Source organism: Adiantum capillus-veneris, chromosome 18 (genome assembly GCF_014529385.1).
Source record: "Adiantum capillus-veneris isolate H3 chromosome 18, ASM1452938v2, whole genome shotgun sequence".
Taxonomy (NCBI): Eukaryota; Viridiplantae; Streptophyta; class Polypodiopsida; order Polypodiales; family Pteridaceae; genus Adiantum; species Adiantum capillus-veneris.
The window spans coordinates 22,647,555-22,664,781 of NC_140948.1; positions in this window are offsets into that span (position 1 = coordinate 22,647,555).

The following is a 17,227-nucleotide window of genomic DNA, read 5'->3' on the forward strand; positions in this document are numbered from 1 at the left end:
ATGAAAATAAACTTTCAAAAGAAAATTTACCCACCTCATTTTTTTGTCAAAAAGCTTGGTTTGTGTCATGAAGTACTTGATACTTTGGTGGTCCGTTCGCAAAATAAATGGAGTCCCCAATAGATAGTGCTTCCATGTGTCTAGGACATGTACAACAGCTAAGCTCGGTTGATTATGGCTGCAAAGACTAGTGGAGAGGGTCTAGCATTGCTCGGTTGATTATGGTTTCTATTGAGCTTGTTTGTAGCTCAATAATGGTTAAGCCAAAGGCAAGCTCCAAGAGACTCCATTATTTAGACTATAGTTCCCAACGGTATACCTCAAACTAAGTCCTTTTCAACCAAGATAATAGATCCCTATCCCACTTACCCTATTGCAATGAGCATGTCCAACCTTTCATGTACAACTTAAGGACCTCTCTTCTTAAGCAAGAAAAGAGAAACCAATAGCTCTAATACCAATGTAATGTAAATGGCCTATGAACATTGAGGATAGCAAAATTAAGAGAATTATAGTGAGCATTTTTATGAGACTACTTTGAGGGCATAGAGGGTGAACTTAATTGGCGGTAGCAACAGAACCATTATACTTAATTACCGTGGCATGAACAATGCTTTTTCAAGAGAGAGAATTAGATAACATGACAACAATTGAGGACCAAATTTATGTGGAGCCAGTCCCCCCTCCAATAGGCTTTTGTATTATAAATTCTCCCATCAAGAGAGACTTGGTACAATACAATCTTTGTGTTTCTTGTGACCTAGGCGATGCAATGAAGATGGAAAGCTTCATCCATCATGAGCATAACATAAACTTTGTAAAAGCATTAACCATCCTCTCCGTGAGTCCCAAGGCCTCAAACACCTTTGAAGGTGGAGAGAGCTAGCGGGGAATGAGGGTAGGGAAGAGGAAGAAGAAGTAACACACGAAAAATAGATAGCTCCTCACTTATTATCACTCTTCTTGCATAGAATAGAATATTAGCATAATAATGATGATGAAGAAGATGGCAAGCTTAAGCATTGAAGCATGGCTCATGGTTGGATTTTCATTCCATAGCCAAGAGTGTTGGTGTAGGCTCTCAACTCTCAACAAGCTTGGAGAAGGAGATGGAGCTCTTGCCCTTTGCTAAGCAAGAATGAGCATGTGAGTGTGTGAGATAGAGAGTATATCCCCCAAGAACACCCCCAACTTGCTTTGGTTGACCCCCCATTCTAGCTCATGTCGGAAGTTGATTGGACCCCTACAAACCTAGCCATCACATGCATAGTGTATATCAAGCAACCATGCTAGCCTTGGGACAAGTGCCCCCCTTTCCCCTTTGAGAGAGAGGACATGGTAAATACGGAAACAATTAATCTAATTAGCTAAATTATCATTGGACCCCATGAGAGGCCAACTAATAGTCTTTAGGCACACCACGAGGGAAACATGGAGAGGAACTTGACATGTGTCCTTGTTGCTTCTTTAGAGTATGCTCGCCTTGTGTGAGGTGTGTGTGCTCTCTCTCATGCCCCTACAATGAGGGCTCACCCCCCCTTGAGTAGGGATCTAGTTTGACTTTTTGAAACACATTAACCCCTCAAGCACCTTAGTCATTAAGCACCTTAGTTAGCAAGCACGACAAGCACCTCAAGCACCTTAGTCAGGAAGCATGACAACCACCTCAAGCACCTTATTCAGCAAGCACGGCAAGCACCTTAGTCAACAAGCACGACAAGAACCACAAGCTTAGGTTGGGTTCCCACCTCAAGGACAACCCTAGCTTGCCTAAGGTCAAAGGACTCATAACACCAACCTTTGGAGGTCTTTAATGAAGCTAATCCTAAGGTCTTTAAGCTCCATTAGCTAGCCTTGCTCTTTGATAGACCATCTCTCATTTGGACCCCTTTAACCTTGGCCCCATGTTGAGATAGATCTGTAAGCACATGTTTATATTCTAGCCCTTGTTCTCGCTTATTCTCCCACATTAAATGATCAATTTAATATGAGAAAATCATTTGGGTTGGTTATATTAGATTTTATGACATGCAATCCGCACCATACCAAATTCAACCTGCTAATTCATCGGTAACTTTTGGCAAAGACACTGCTTACAATTCAAAATTGTCAAGGTACAGCTCAAAATTGCAGAGAATTTTCAGTGTTCCTCTCTCCCATCCACTTTGCTTACCTTTTCGTGTTTGTTCTTGTGTGTTATATAGTAGATGCACGTGTAATATTATACCGCCTTCCTAATCACTGTCAATTGTGCTTCAACTTCTCTCCCTTGAGTGAACCACCAAGTGTAGCACAAAGCCTCACATCATTGCAACTTTGACATTTTTGTCTAGCTCTTCCAATCACCACATAGTCCCAAGGCCTTGTCCTCAGCCTATGGCACAACACCAAAATCTTTAGCAATCTGTAGGTCCATATAGTGCCACCTCAGCTCACCTGCTATTGTACATGCCTAGACCGACATAGTTTGCATCAACAATTCGGCTCAACAACACTCACTCAAGAGGTTTTACATACATTATAGAGCTAGCCCTTTCTCATTGGTGATCTCCATCAAGAGCTCTTTCCCCTCATTTACAGTAGTCTCTATTGCAAATCTACCCTACCTTATACACAATCTATGGGGTTGCCAATGAACATCGGTCAATTGCACCCCACAATGGCATTGATCACATCCTCTTATTGCCCCTAGATCCATTGATCAAGTGCTTGGCAATGTGCATACAACACCCAGGCTAGCTAGTACTTTCATAGGAGGGGACCATGGTCCAAATTTCAAAAAGGGAAGGAAGGCTTTCTCATAGGTGAAGCCTATGGGTACAACGTTACGTGCACATAAGAGTAGGAAAGTTCCCTTGCTTGAGCATGAAAATAGAATTTGAAACCTTTGGGGTAGTGAAGAGTGATGGTTGGATGTAAACACTAAAAAGGGGGTAGCAGGGATCTCTCTCTCTCTCTCTCTCTCTCTCTCTCTCTCTCTCTCTCTCTCTCTCTCTCTCTCTCACACACACACACACACACACACACACACACACACACACACACACGTACCGCTAGTCTCTCTCTATCTCTTTGTCTTGTGTACAATATCTCCTATTTTTCATTTTTCTCGGGCCTCATTGACTGAATCAAGATCCTTTTGAAAGTGCCTAAAAAAGGGGCCGAAATCCCTCCCCGTTTGATATATAGTATAGATTTTTCTTTTAGATAATGCAACTCTTTCACTAACAATTGTGAGTATGGAAAAAGAAAAAGAGGACCAATAGGCTCTACTTCTACATCCATGGCAAATAAGCATGTCTTATAATGTATCATCACGTCTGTTAACTAATGCAACGTCAGTTAACAGAAGCTGCTAAAGACCGAGGACATACGGATGCACATTGAAGATCAACATGAAGAAGCAGTAAAGATTGGAGTTACACATTTATCACACGTTTTCCAAAAATGGTCACGTAGTGTAAATTCCTGAATTTATTTCAAGCCATTGTAATATTTAATGCGTTACGGGCTCAATGGAAGTTCCAACCTGTAAAGAATAGGTCAGTTACTGTGCCTAGGTTGCAGATTTAGTAAGTGGTGGAGCCCTAAAGGCCTTGGGCACCCGGATATTGCATATTTTTACCCTAGGTACACAAGGCAGTGTGTAAAAGAAATTAGGGTCCTCAAGCTCATTTGTTGAGAGCACTCTTTGGTGAGAACTCTTGAGGTGTGTGGCTATGTAGTCCTTGAGATTCTCCTTGCTCATGAGACTTGATTAACACTGATCAATGATTCATTCTCTTTCACTATGCCTCTCTCATGCTTCTTATGATTGTCTATGATGCTTAGATTAACTAGATCTTAACTAATTAGTGGTCAATCCCTCTCTAATCTTTTGTGATTGCCCTCTTTTGCTTGTGTGTGCATGTAGGTTTGATTAGAGTGTGGTGCTTGATAGATCTATGTGTGTGTGCTTGCGATTAGTGTGTTGCATGATAGGATTAGTGTTGTGTGCGTCTTGCAATCGTAGTGTGTGTGATTGGGTTGATTAGAGGTAAACAGAAGTGGATATGGCGATTGTCCTTTATTGTGGCTTAGCTACTCCATAGGCCGAGAAGCTCACCTCATAGAGTTAACCATTTGTGTTGCCACGATTAGCTCACTAACCGTGTGAGTGTTTCCATGCCCTAGTAGGGTAGCTCATCCCTCCGGATTGATAATTTTGTTGGTCATTGGAGCTATTGCAACGATGGGACCCCCAACATTTGGCGTCGCTGCCGAGGACGATGGCCTACGCTAGTGTAATTGTGGTATAATCGAATGCTTTCCCTCACTAATTTCACTACTAATTTCACTTGTGTGTTTATGTTTTTGTGGATTTTGGATGTGTGTGCATGAAACAATGTGTACATTGTTCATAATTCCCTAATGTGTCACCGTATCTTGCCAATTGTGTGTTTACACACTCTAATTTCACACTAACCCTTGCTAATTTGACTAATTTTTTCTAACCTACTAATTTGCTATGAAGGATTAGAGCATTCGACTATTCAATTGATCTTCAATGGAAAGGTAATCAAGGTGGTATTCTCATTCAATTGATCTTCAATGGAAAGGTAATCAAGGTGGTATTCTCAACCTCCCTAGAATCTAAGGATGTGTAGAATTGTGTAGAGATCCCACCATGATGCAATGTCATGTTGATTCTATGTTGATGCAATGTAATGCAATGCAATGTTGATGTTATGGACTGGAAGTTTTGTGATTATTCATTTTCATGCCGTCGTAATGCCGAAATTTTTAAGATTTGGTGACGCATGAATTTGACAAGTTTCAAATTGCTAATTGTTGAATGTGTGCTGCTAATTGGGTGCCTAGTTGAGTTAATTGCATGCTTGGATGGTCAATTTCAAGTGTGTGTGCACTCAAGTCAAGTGTGTGCGCATTCTTATTGAGTGTGTGTATGCCTAATTTTAGGTGTGTGCACAATTTTGCCCATGTTTGTGCACCTAAAAATCAACATGTGCATTATGATTTTTCAATTGTGATGATTGATTTGTGTTAAGCCCATGCCCAACTAATGATTTGTGAAGTCATATTGCAAATCCGACAAGTTTAACCCTTATGTGTGCGCACCTAAAGATTGGTAAAAACTGCCAATTTTTTTGTATGTGTGCGCCTAAAAAAGTGTTTAATTTGCATGATTGATTCATATTTTGATTGCATAATTGATGTGTGTTTTTGCATTTTTGCTCAAAACAGAGATTTACACATTTCAATTGCATCAAATTTTGACCTAATTTTGTTGGTTTAATTGCCTAGTCTTGATTTTATTGATAAAATTGTTTGGCAATTGAATTGATGTGATTTTTGCAATTTTATTTGACTGCACTATTCTTCAATGTGTGGAAAATTTGTAGAATTTTTTTTGGCTATTTTTCGGATAATTTTGCGATTTTTTGCTAGTTTTGCATTAATTTTTGGTTAATTCCATAAACATTTGATATTTTGCGATCTTTACGAGCTATTTTGTGTGTGCGTATTTATGGCATCATTTTGTTCGCATTTGTGCCCTCCATGGTCGAGTTTGAGCGTTTTGCTATTTTCGGGGGTCGAGTTGACGATTGTGTCGTAAATTGCATTTTTAATAAAATCTGCTAGTTTTGGTGTGCTTTCGCCTACCAAAAATGTTCGGTTGCGAATGTCAGTCATTTTCTAAGATTCCTAGAAATTTTCCCGGAATTGTTTGGACTTTTCTGGCAAATTTTGGGATTTTTTGGAATTTCGGCTAATTTCCGGCCTAATTTTGGCATTTTTGAAAGTTTGAAAAAAAAAACAATAATAAAAAAGGCCGGGTTCAAACTCGATGCCCGTGCCTTGAGGCACATGAATTTGTTGACTGGATCTTGACGGTCTCTTGTGATAGTTTTTGTCGACATCAAAGTACTCTTCTTCTTTTTCCTCGCTCCGCGTGAACCTACCCTCCCCCTACTCTCTCTCTTTCTCTCCCAGCTCTTCCCGTGATTGGAGGCGCTTCCTTGTCCTTTTCCACACACACTATAGCGTGCACTTACTCTCTCACTCCACTTGCCCGTTGGCTGTGTCCTCTGCTCGTGAACACCATTAAAAAAACACACACACATTGTCTCTCTCTCGTGCTCTTTGCCACGCGCCAGCAACCCGAGACCCACGCGCCGTCCTTTGTCTTCATCCACTACCCTAGAGTACGCTGCCCAATGGTTGGGAAGAATGTGTCACAACTTAATATCGTGTCGTTTTCAATTTCAAAAAGCCGGTCGAGGGCAAAGGGAAAAGGAGAAATTCCGCCCCAAAAGAGAGAAAAACAGTGTAAAAATCCGAAACAATAACCTAATTTTCTGAAATTTCCTCTTGGCAAATTCAATGAAAGGAATTTTGTATGGTTGGAAAAATGATTTTTCTTGTGCCTTGTCGCTGACAGCAGCCCACCGTGTGTACCACCTCCCTCGACCTCCTTGACTCCTCCGCGCCCCCCCCCCCCCCCCCCCCCCCCCCCCACACACACACACCTCGTATACCCCCAAGCCCCCCAGCCCGCTGGACAGGCTTTGTCGCCACTCGTCTCGTGCTGCTACTCCCTGCAATTAGCCTGCTTGTGCGCCTGCTCACCCGGCTGCCTACGACCCTACACACTCTCTCTCTGAGTCTCTACCCATGTGCACCCCGCATTCAACGCCACCGGATTCAACGCGCTCTCATCGCCGCCACTGGCCAGGTAAGTGGGTAGGTAACTTTTTATTTATTTATTCAAAAATTCACATAAATCAATAAAAAATTCATTCAAAAATCAATAAAAAATCACATTAAAAACAAATTTAAAAAAATCACCCAAAAAAATCGAAAAAATTTAATATATATATATATATATATATATATATAAAAGACAAAAATTCAATTAAAAAAGGATTAAAAAATTTGAGAAAAATAGAAAAACTCATAAAATTTCATAGAAAAATAAAAATCACATTAAAATTTTTTCACAAAAATTAGAAAAAATCACAAAAAATCAATAAAAATTAAAAAACTAACAAAAAAAAACACAATAAATCACAACAAATTCTAAAATTCACAATTTTTTTAAGAAAATTCACAAAAAAATAGAAATTCACAAAAAAATCATTAAAAAATCAAAACTTTTAAAAAAAAATCATAAAAATACTAAAAATTTTAGAAAATTTAAAATTTCATAAAAAGTTAGGAAAAATAAAAATAAAGTCGTCGAAAGTGCTAGAACAAGACGAAAAGATCCAGAAAAAGCCAGAACAAGCCCGAAAAAAGACCCAAAAAAGCAAAAAGCAAAGCCGAGAAGTAGTGTATCGCGCACCGAACAAACACCGCAAATCAAGAAAACTGTGCCTAAGCGAATCAGATCAGCCAAAAAAAGCAAGCAAAACGACCAATTCTAAGCAGTAGAGGGTCAAATAACTTTCAAAAAAATTTGCATGCTAGAAATTGACTTGTGCGAGTAATTGTGCTGCAAATTATCTTCCACTTGGATGAACAGACACAAATCACATTGAATTGCAGATTAAGTTGTTCAAGGCGCAATATAACTTGTGCCTATTTCTCAACTTTTACCTTCCTAAGGTCAGGACCTTATTAAACCATGCTCTGATACCACTTGTAAAGTCCCCAATCCCGCTGACACCAAAAACGGGATGGTACCATTGACAGGTCTCTAGGCCTACTAAAGTCAGAGTCCTTAAACAAGAAAATTCCAAGGAATTCACCCTTACCATTGGCAATGGTTTAGGTTTATAGCCCTAGAAGAGACCTAGTCCTGTCTCGCAGTGGAAACGGGACCCTATAAGAAAAAAAAACTTCCGGCCCTATATCTTCATCCTTTAGATTAAGGTTTCCTTAGCCAACGCTTTTTTCCCCCTAGCATATGTGAGGGCACAGCCGTTGGTGGATTCCTTGTCCCAGTGAAGAAGTTTCTAAATATTTTAGTGCGCTGGAATGGATAGTTACGTGACTAATCAGGTCCACCCGTCCATGATTGACAACCTTAGTCAATCCCCACTTACCACCCCGTACTCACACATGATTTCTGTGTTGTTTAATTACTACCACATTCTTTTCACAATTAAAACAATGATTCCTTTTAACTTTCAAAACTGCATTTCCTTAAGACAACCCTTGAAAACAGTATTGAAGACATTCTTTCAGAAAACAAACATCTTTAGACTTAAGACAAGGTACTGTCATTCTAAAGTATCATTGACCAGTACTAACTTGTCTCAAGACCACCTATACAGGGGTGAAAAACGGTACCCATTCCTTTTTTATAAAACCGGGGTGGAAAAAGTCTTCACCCAAAGTCCGAGCGCCCATACGCCAAAACCAGTTGCCCATACAACCGGGCGGTTCGTCTAGGATAAACTTGAAAGTACTATCCATAAACATAAACAAGCACGGGGTAAAGACTCCACACGTGCCGAGGTAACCGACTCTTCCATTATGGTATCTCCATCATTACTCATTACCTGGAGTAAAATATTTCCAAGGAATCAGAGGTGTCTTGAGACAAGCTGTCTTAAGGATAGTCAAACATTTCTTTCCTAGGTCAATCAGTCATAACCCAATCATTTCTTTCCTAGTTACAATCATTGCTCGTGGGTTTCGTGGAAGTTACCTTCCATTTACAGCCAGTTTTATCCTTCCTAACCTTACGTATACAATGCTTAACTTAAAATGAACTTTAAAATCTATTAGTGATCATAATAGAAATCCACCTGGGACTGCTCGTCCATGTGCTGTGGGGCAAGTGCCCGTAGACTCTCCTCTGTTGGCCTATGGCTAGGCCCTGCTTCATGGTCATTAGTTGCTTTGTTGCGCTTCTTACTAACATCCTCTTCTTCAGTCAGAGGGTTTCCCCTGGTTCTCTTGGGAGCCATTTCGGCAGCTTTATAAAAAGACTTAATCCATTAGAAGCTTAATTGAATAGCCTTCATTTTCCTTGTTTACCCAAAAATAAGGATTTTTGGAATAAATAGGCATCTTTAATAGTCGATTTGATAAGTTATTCCTCCTATAACTTAATTATGCTATAAGTAATATTTTTTCCACTCTTCCAGAAGGATTTTGGACCTTATTTTCTACTTTTTCGTGTCCATTTTATACAAAAATCGGTTACTTTTGATCAAGATACGTACCTAAACTATTTATCTAAGGTTGGGATATTTATCATAGATTCTTAAAAGTGTATTCCTTCTCTAGTATTGATATCAAAGGTTTTTGGTTTAATTTACTATATTTCCCTTTTTATTTTTTCCAAAAATTAATGTAATTTTACTGGGATATATAGTTAAACTAATTTTCTAATGGTAACATAATTACCACGGGTTCCCTAAGGTCTAATAACCTCTGATAAATAGCTCAATTCAATTTAAATATATTTTCTAATTTCCCCTATTTAATTTGTCTAAAAAATAGAGTTTTTCTTCTAAAGTAACTAACTAGATTAATTATCTGAGATTCTCCTAATTATCATTTGTTCCTTAACACCTAAATAACCCCTGATAAATATATCATAACATTTGAAATCAATTTACTATTTCCCCTATTTAAATTACTCAAAAAATAGAGTATTTCTTCTAAAATAATTAGCTAGATTAATTATCTAAGATTCTCCTAATTATCACAAATTTATTAACACCTAATTAACCACTAGTAAATATATCACAGCATTTGAAATCAATTTACTAATTTCCGCTATTTAAATTACTCAAAAAACAGAGTATTTTTACTAAAGTAATTAGCTAGATATATTATCTGAGATTCTCCTAATTATCACAGGTTATTTAACACCTAATTAACCACTAATAAATATATCACAGCATTTAAGATCAATTTACTAATTTCTCCTATTTAAATTACTCAAAAATAGAGTATTTCTATTAAAGTAATTAGCTAGATTAATTATCTGAGCTTCTTATAATTATCACAGGTTCTTTAATATCTAATTAACCACTGATAAATATATCATAGCATTTGAAATCAATTTACTAATTTCCCCTATTTAAATTACTCAAAAATAGAGTATTTCTATTAAATTAATTAGTTAGATTAATTATCTGAGCTTTTCCTAATTATCACGGGCTCTTTAGCACCTAATTAACCACGGATAAGTATATCATAGCATTCAAAATCAATTTACTAATTTCCCCTATTTAAATTTCTCAAAAAAATAGATTATTTCTACTAAAATAATTAGCTAGATTAAATATCTGAAATTTTCCTAATTATCACAGGGTTCTTAACACCTAATTAACCACTAATAAATATATCACATCATTTGAGATCAATTTACTAATTTCCCCTATTTAAATTGCTAAAAAAACAGAGTATTGCTACTAAAGTAATTAGCTAGATTATTTATCTGAGCTTCTCCTAATTACCATGGATTTCTTAACACCTAATTAATGACTGATAAATATATCACAGTATTTGAAATCATTTTACTAATTTCCTCTATTTAAATTTCTCAGAAAATAAAGTATTTCTGCTAAAGTAATTAGCTAGATTAATTATCTAAGTTTCTCCTAATTATCACAAATTCTTTAACACCTAGTTAACCATTGATAAATATATCACAGCATTTAAAATCAATTTACTAATTTCCTCTATTTAAATTGCTCAAAAAATAGAGTATTTCTACTAAAGTAATTACCTAGATTAATTATCTGCACTTTTCCTAATTATCACAAGTTCCTCAACACCTAATTAAATACTGATAAATATATCACATCATTTGAGATCAATTTACTAATTTTCCCCATTTAAATTACTCAAAAAATTATAGGATAATTTTCCTAGCTTAATGACTATCTAATGCAGCTCCAATAATTACCTTAACTTAATCTAAGCTTAATGTTGCAAAAGTGATCTCTACAAACCGCAACTATATATTAATGTGTCTTGAACACAAGAGTACACTTAAGAGGGGACCCCATCTGTGCGATCTCTACAGGCCGCAAAGATATATGAATGTGTCTTGAACACAAGAGTACACTTAAGAGGGACCCATCTGCGATAGGATTTAACACCCATCTGCCCTTCTTAAGGGGTTTCTTCTTTGTATGAAGGTCAAAAATTTCATGAATCTATCATTAAAAGGTCTTGTTTAAAAATTACCCTTGTATAAGGAAGGGGAGAAAAACAGGGTACCTACTACCAATGCAAGGGGTGTACATTAAGATGTCCATAAATTTTGAGTTCATGCACCTACTATGGCACTGAGAACAAGGAAAATAGCATGTAAAATAGGAGTGTAGTCTAGTCTTCATGTATATCCAAAAGTGTAGTGGAGAATGTTTGACCTACATAAGATCTTGTAAAAGTAAAAATTCTACAATATTCCTCACGAAAGACACAACCTTCTTATATTCTTCACTACGACTGACTTGTAATGTTTTTTATATTCCTTCATTAGAAGGGAAAAATGAAATTATGCACATCCATAGGGAAGGGTACTACCTCCCAATGCCTAGCTTTTGAAAGAATGGGGAAGCTTTCGAGTCCTAACACTAGAGCCAATAAACCACAGTTACGTGATAGGAATAAAATCCTTTGGTGCACTTTCATCCACTAGCATCACAAAAATCTTGGCAAGATTTTAGGCTTATCTTGTGAAAAACCCAACAAATGTTGGTACAGTTTAGTGCAAAATCCTTCATAATCTTCATTTTTGACACAAAAACTAGGATAATTTAAGTTCATTCATTTTTCTCATGGTTGGAATATATGATTTTAGTGGATTATTTTAAAGGAATTCTTTTTTGACTCCTGAATTTTTTACTAAGTTGAAACATGGACCAAAAGTAATCTCAACGCTTCTATATATGAGCTAAGGAAAGTGTACTCAATCATTGTTGCCTCACATAACTGGCAATATTGAACTACACTACACCATTGTTTCCATATGAAAAATACATTCTAGGGATTTATCATAATTAGAAAACAAGGGATTTGGCAGGATGAGGTAAGACATCGTACATCATCTTCCTAGAACTGTGGTAAGGTGGCTAACAGTCGGGTCGCACTCGGGGATAGTAGGGGGAAGGGGAACTTGAATTCACCATGTATGGTTGAATCCTTGGCCTCTTGTATCCCTACAAGGTTTGTGCTATGCCGTACAAAAATGAGGGTACTAAGCTAGTATTTAGGAAGAAAATCACGCAGCACATTTTTTTGATGTCTCTCGCCAATGGCAGTTGAGAAGGAAGATCCCACTTTAACGAAAAACTTCTCTTGAGTAGTGACCCCCACTAGGAAATACGTTATGTATGGACTACATGACTTAACTAGGAAATACGTTATGTATGGACTGCTAAGGAGCGAAATGCTTTTGACAAGCTCAAGCAAAAGCTTACCTCTCAACCAATCCTCATGCTTCCCGATCTCTCAAAGCCATTTGAGGTCCAATGTGATGCTTGTGGTGATTGCCTTGGAACAATTTTGCTTCAAGAAGGCCATGCCATAGAATATGAGAGCTGAAGGCTCAATATTGATGAACGAGTTGGGCATTTATGAGAAAGAGCTTTTAGCTGTTCTACATGTCTTAGACACATGGAAGCACTACTTATTGGGGACTCCATTCATTCTACAAACTGACCACCAAAGTCTCAAGTATTTCATGACGCAAACCAAGCCTTCCGACAAACAAATGAGGTGGAAAAAGTTTATTTCACAATTTAATTTCCATATTGCTCACATTGCTGGTAAGCACAATCAAGTTGCCGATGCACTTTCATGACAACCAAAAGTTAATGCGGTGTCTATAGCTACTCACAATGATCTATCTTCTATGATAGATGAGTATGCTACTGACCTTGACTTTACAGACATAATGTCAGCCCTTGCTTTGGGGAAGAAAGAGGAACCATTCACCTTGAAGGATGGTTATCTTCTCCACGGAAATAGGCTATGTGTTACTCATTCCCTTCGTGAGAAAGTTATGTATGAATCCCATGCTCCTCCCTATGCGGGGCATAGAGGTATTCAACCTACTCTTCGAGGAGTAGAGACGTATTTCTATTGGCCTACCATGAAAGTGGATATACAAGAGTATGTTTCAAAATGCGTAGTATGCCAAAAGACCAAGAATGATAGAGGGAAGAAAACTGGATTGCTCCAGCCATTGCCTATCCCAAATTCTCCATCAGAGGATATATCCATGGATTTCATCTTTGGATTGCCCAAGTCTATCCATGGGAATACGGGAATATGGACAATAGTCAACAGGTTTAGCAAGCAAGCACACTTTATTCCTGTCAAATAGACTATTAAGGCACACCAAATGGAAACTCTCTTCATATCACAGGTTTTCAAACACCATGGATTACCGACACCCATCATGTCAGATAGAGATCCTAGAATGACAAGTAATTTTTGGAAAGGTCTCTTTGAAAATCTAGGAACAAGATTGAATTTCTCTTCGGCCTATCACCCACAAATCGATGGCCAAAGTGAGCTAGCCAATCTTACAATACTCGATCTACTCAAGACTTATGTTACCAAAGTAGATCAACACTCACAATGGGAAAAGTACTTACCTCTTGTAGAGTATGCCTACAATAATACTGTACATACTTCTATGGGAAAAGCACCTTTTGAGATCATTGAGGGAAGACCTAAAAGTCCCTTGCTACTCAAAGTACATGGGAACATCTTCGTTGCCGATGAGTATAGCCGTGATCTACAAGAATCTTTTCAAAAGATTAAGGAGGCTATATCCATCTCTCAACAAAGGCAGAAAGTTGTTGCTGACAAGCACAGAAGGGCCTTAACATTCAAAGAAAATGATTGGGTCTTGCTCAAGTTTCCTAAGGCTCGATTGAGGCAAACCACGGGCAAAAATCCTACGGGCCATCAAAAGTATTATGCTAAGCTATCAAAAAATATACTATGGTCCTTTCCAAATCTTGACGCCTATCAATGACACGACTTACCAAATCAAGTTGTCCAACCATTGGCTCATACATAATGCTTTTCATGTGAGCCTACTCAAGCCCTACAAAGGAGAGCCACCAAGTGAACCAATTATTGAAGACCCTCCCGAAGTTGAAGACCAAGAAGAGGTTGTACAACCCGAATCTATTCTTCAGCATGAAGACAAGGTACTACAACATGGTAAGATTATCCAACGGTATGCAATTGGAGGGAAAGCATTTCCAATTTTCATAGTTCAAGCATTGTGATTTTTAAAGCTTTTGGAGAAAAATGTATCAAGAGCCATGCTTTCAGCTAAAAGTAGATCTATTGAAATAAATTTTTAACATTTAAACTATCAAAAAGTATATTTGGAGAGAATTTTATTATTTTTAATGGTATTTATTAAGCCGGCCTAGGAAAGTTTCATAAAGGTCCACTCTTTAGCTCTTCAGATATGCGGCACCTAGATCGTGAAAATTTTGACCCCTTGAGAGATTTGTTTGAGAAGAGAATCTCTTGATTGTATTTAGCTTTAACACTATCTTCTTTTTTATGAATTTATTTCTCTTTATTTTAATTGTTATAGTGGCCTTTTAAACATTTTCTCTTCTTTCTATTATGGGAAACGTCTAGATATACTCGGTATTTGTTCTACAAGATTATATCATCCATGATCCTTGATGTGATTGCTTCTTTGAAAAAGTATATTAGCTCTTTGCTAGCCGACATATTAGGGAGGGTTCAGCCTGTTCGCTCGAGAGTTCATTATAGTGGTATAGAGAGGATTTGGCAATACACTAGGAAAAATATGAACTTTGCATGGGCCTTGGAAGGAAGCATAATTTTAAGGGATCAAAGCTAATGTTGTGGAAGGTGAAGGGGACAAGGGTATTAAAGAAAGTAGTTTTTTATATGCTTTTCTAGCCTTTTTTTAAGGCCCATGTAGGATGTGGATGTAGGAAGCTCCTTGAAGGGAAAAAAGGGATCCTGCGGCATTAACTACTCCCTCTTTCTTTTTCTCTTGTCACATCATCAAAAACTTGCATAACTAAGGACCAAAAAGTAGCTTTCTTTCAAAAAAATTATTTTCACTTATTTTTTGCCTAAAACTTCCCCCCAACATATATGCATTGAAAAAAAACCATTTTTTGAATATTGTTTTGGACTTACCTCGCCAAAAGTCCACTTTTTCAATATTCATCCCCCCCTCCCCCCTTTTTTTTTAAAAAAATGTTTGTTCTCTCCTCATCCTCCCTCCCCTCTCCTTCCTCAATGTCCCCTTCTCCCCCCCCTCCTCTCCTCTCCTCTCCTCTCCCTCTCCCTCTCCACCCTCCCTTTCCTCTCCATCCCTCCCTCCTTTCCTCCTCTGCTTCCTTAGGATCAGCTACCATGGTGCTCAATGACATCACAAATTGTGCTCCTCCACCAATACTCCTCACACCATAAGCGTACATATTTGTTTGCCCACAGAGTTTGCACCAAAGGTTGCGGTGTGGGTGATAAAAGATCATCGTAAGAACATCAGGTCGCTGGTGAGACTTTGGGTGGATGGCCATTTGTACATGTACGATCCCATAAACCACTTCCATCCAACATTTAATAGCCTCTCGATGTTTCTTCAAATATGTTAGGTGGGGAGAGGCATGCTTGTCAGGCTATTACAAGCAGTTACCTATGGATATAAGTGATTCTTTGCATTGGTGGGTGCACTAATGTCAAGTACTTTGGCTAAACACATTGGCATTACAAGAAATAATTTCCTCTTTGGGGGGGGGGGGGGGGGGAGAGAGAGAGAGAGAGAGAGAGGTTGCAACTCTCCAACAACAAATGTAGGAGAAGGATCCCAACAAAATTTCAAATCTTGGCAACACCATCACACACTTGAAAGAAACACCCCTTGGTGCAAGAGAACGCAAGCGTACATTTTCATCCATTGAAACACTTGCACATACGGGTGGAGCATGCAAATGACAATTGGCAACCACAAGTGATTTGTTCTTCACTTGTAGGAGACGTTTCTACTTCACACTAATCACTATTATTTATCTTGTTGCAAGCCAGAAACTTTATTCAAGAGGCATGTGATGGATCAAGCCAAGATGATGAAGTCAACCTTCTCACTAGTTGTCTCAATACCCATGATGTGATTTCTATCTTACGTCACTTGGGGGGAAGCGCATTAATGATGCAATCACAAGGGAGTTGATGCATAAGTTGGTAAATGTGGTCAGTAAATGTGACATCCAACAAGCTTGTGATGAGGCCGGGATCAACACCAAAGCCTACAAAGCTCTTTTTCAACTTCTAAAGGATGCTATGTGGGAGCATGGCATTGTGGAGAACTTGTTTCGTGTTTTGCACAAGGTTAATCTTGCAAAGAAGTCCACAAACACAGATGTATTCTCTCGCATTAGAGCATACCCACACATGGAGGACACAATGCATGTTTCACTTTACGCTTCATGCATGCCAAAGACAATGAAAAAAGCTAGGGAAAAATCCACAAGATCTCTAGAGAAGGGCTTTCCTTACACACTGTGGAACAATATATTTGTGGAACTCAAAAGGCTTCAACAAGAGTGTTGGAATTAGGGTTGCAAGAAAACACACACAGCTTGGAGAAGACAAAGGAAGATCAAGGCACACAACAAAGAGTGTCTTAGTTAGTGTGCTATAGAAGATAGATATCCCTAGAATGATGGGCGTATATACAATGCACGGGCGAAAAAAACTCCTAGTGAGGGAAAAAATGCCCTGACGGTCCTAAGTGTGTTCACACACATCACTACCACATGTATATGGTAACAAATCCCCCCATGGAGTGATGCGATGAATGAGAGTTGGCACATAGAGTAAAGGGAAGTGCCATGCCCTGACAGGGTACATGATCAATCCACAAAGGGGAGTAAGCCCAAAGCTTTGCAGAAAGCTTTGAACTTCTCACGAGACAATGCCTTTGTGAAAAGATCTACAAGGTTGTCTTGTGTTGGCACATAATCCAAGCTGATCTCTCCTGCTGAGAGCCTATCCCTGACATAGTGGTAATGCACCTCAATGTGCTTTGTGCAAGCATGAAAAATTGGGTTCCTCCCAACTACCAATGTGCTCTGACTGTCAGTGTAGACAGTTTTGGCAGTGTCTTGTCCAACACCCAAATCAACCATAAGGAGTCTGAGCCATACACACTTAATCGTACATGTAAAGACTGCCATGTACTCAGCCTCACAACTGGAAGTGGCCACAGTAGGTTTCTTCTTACTCAAACATGATA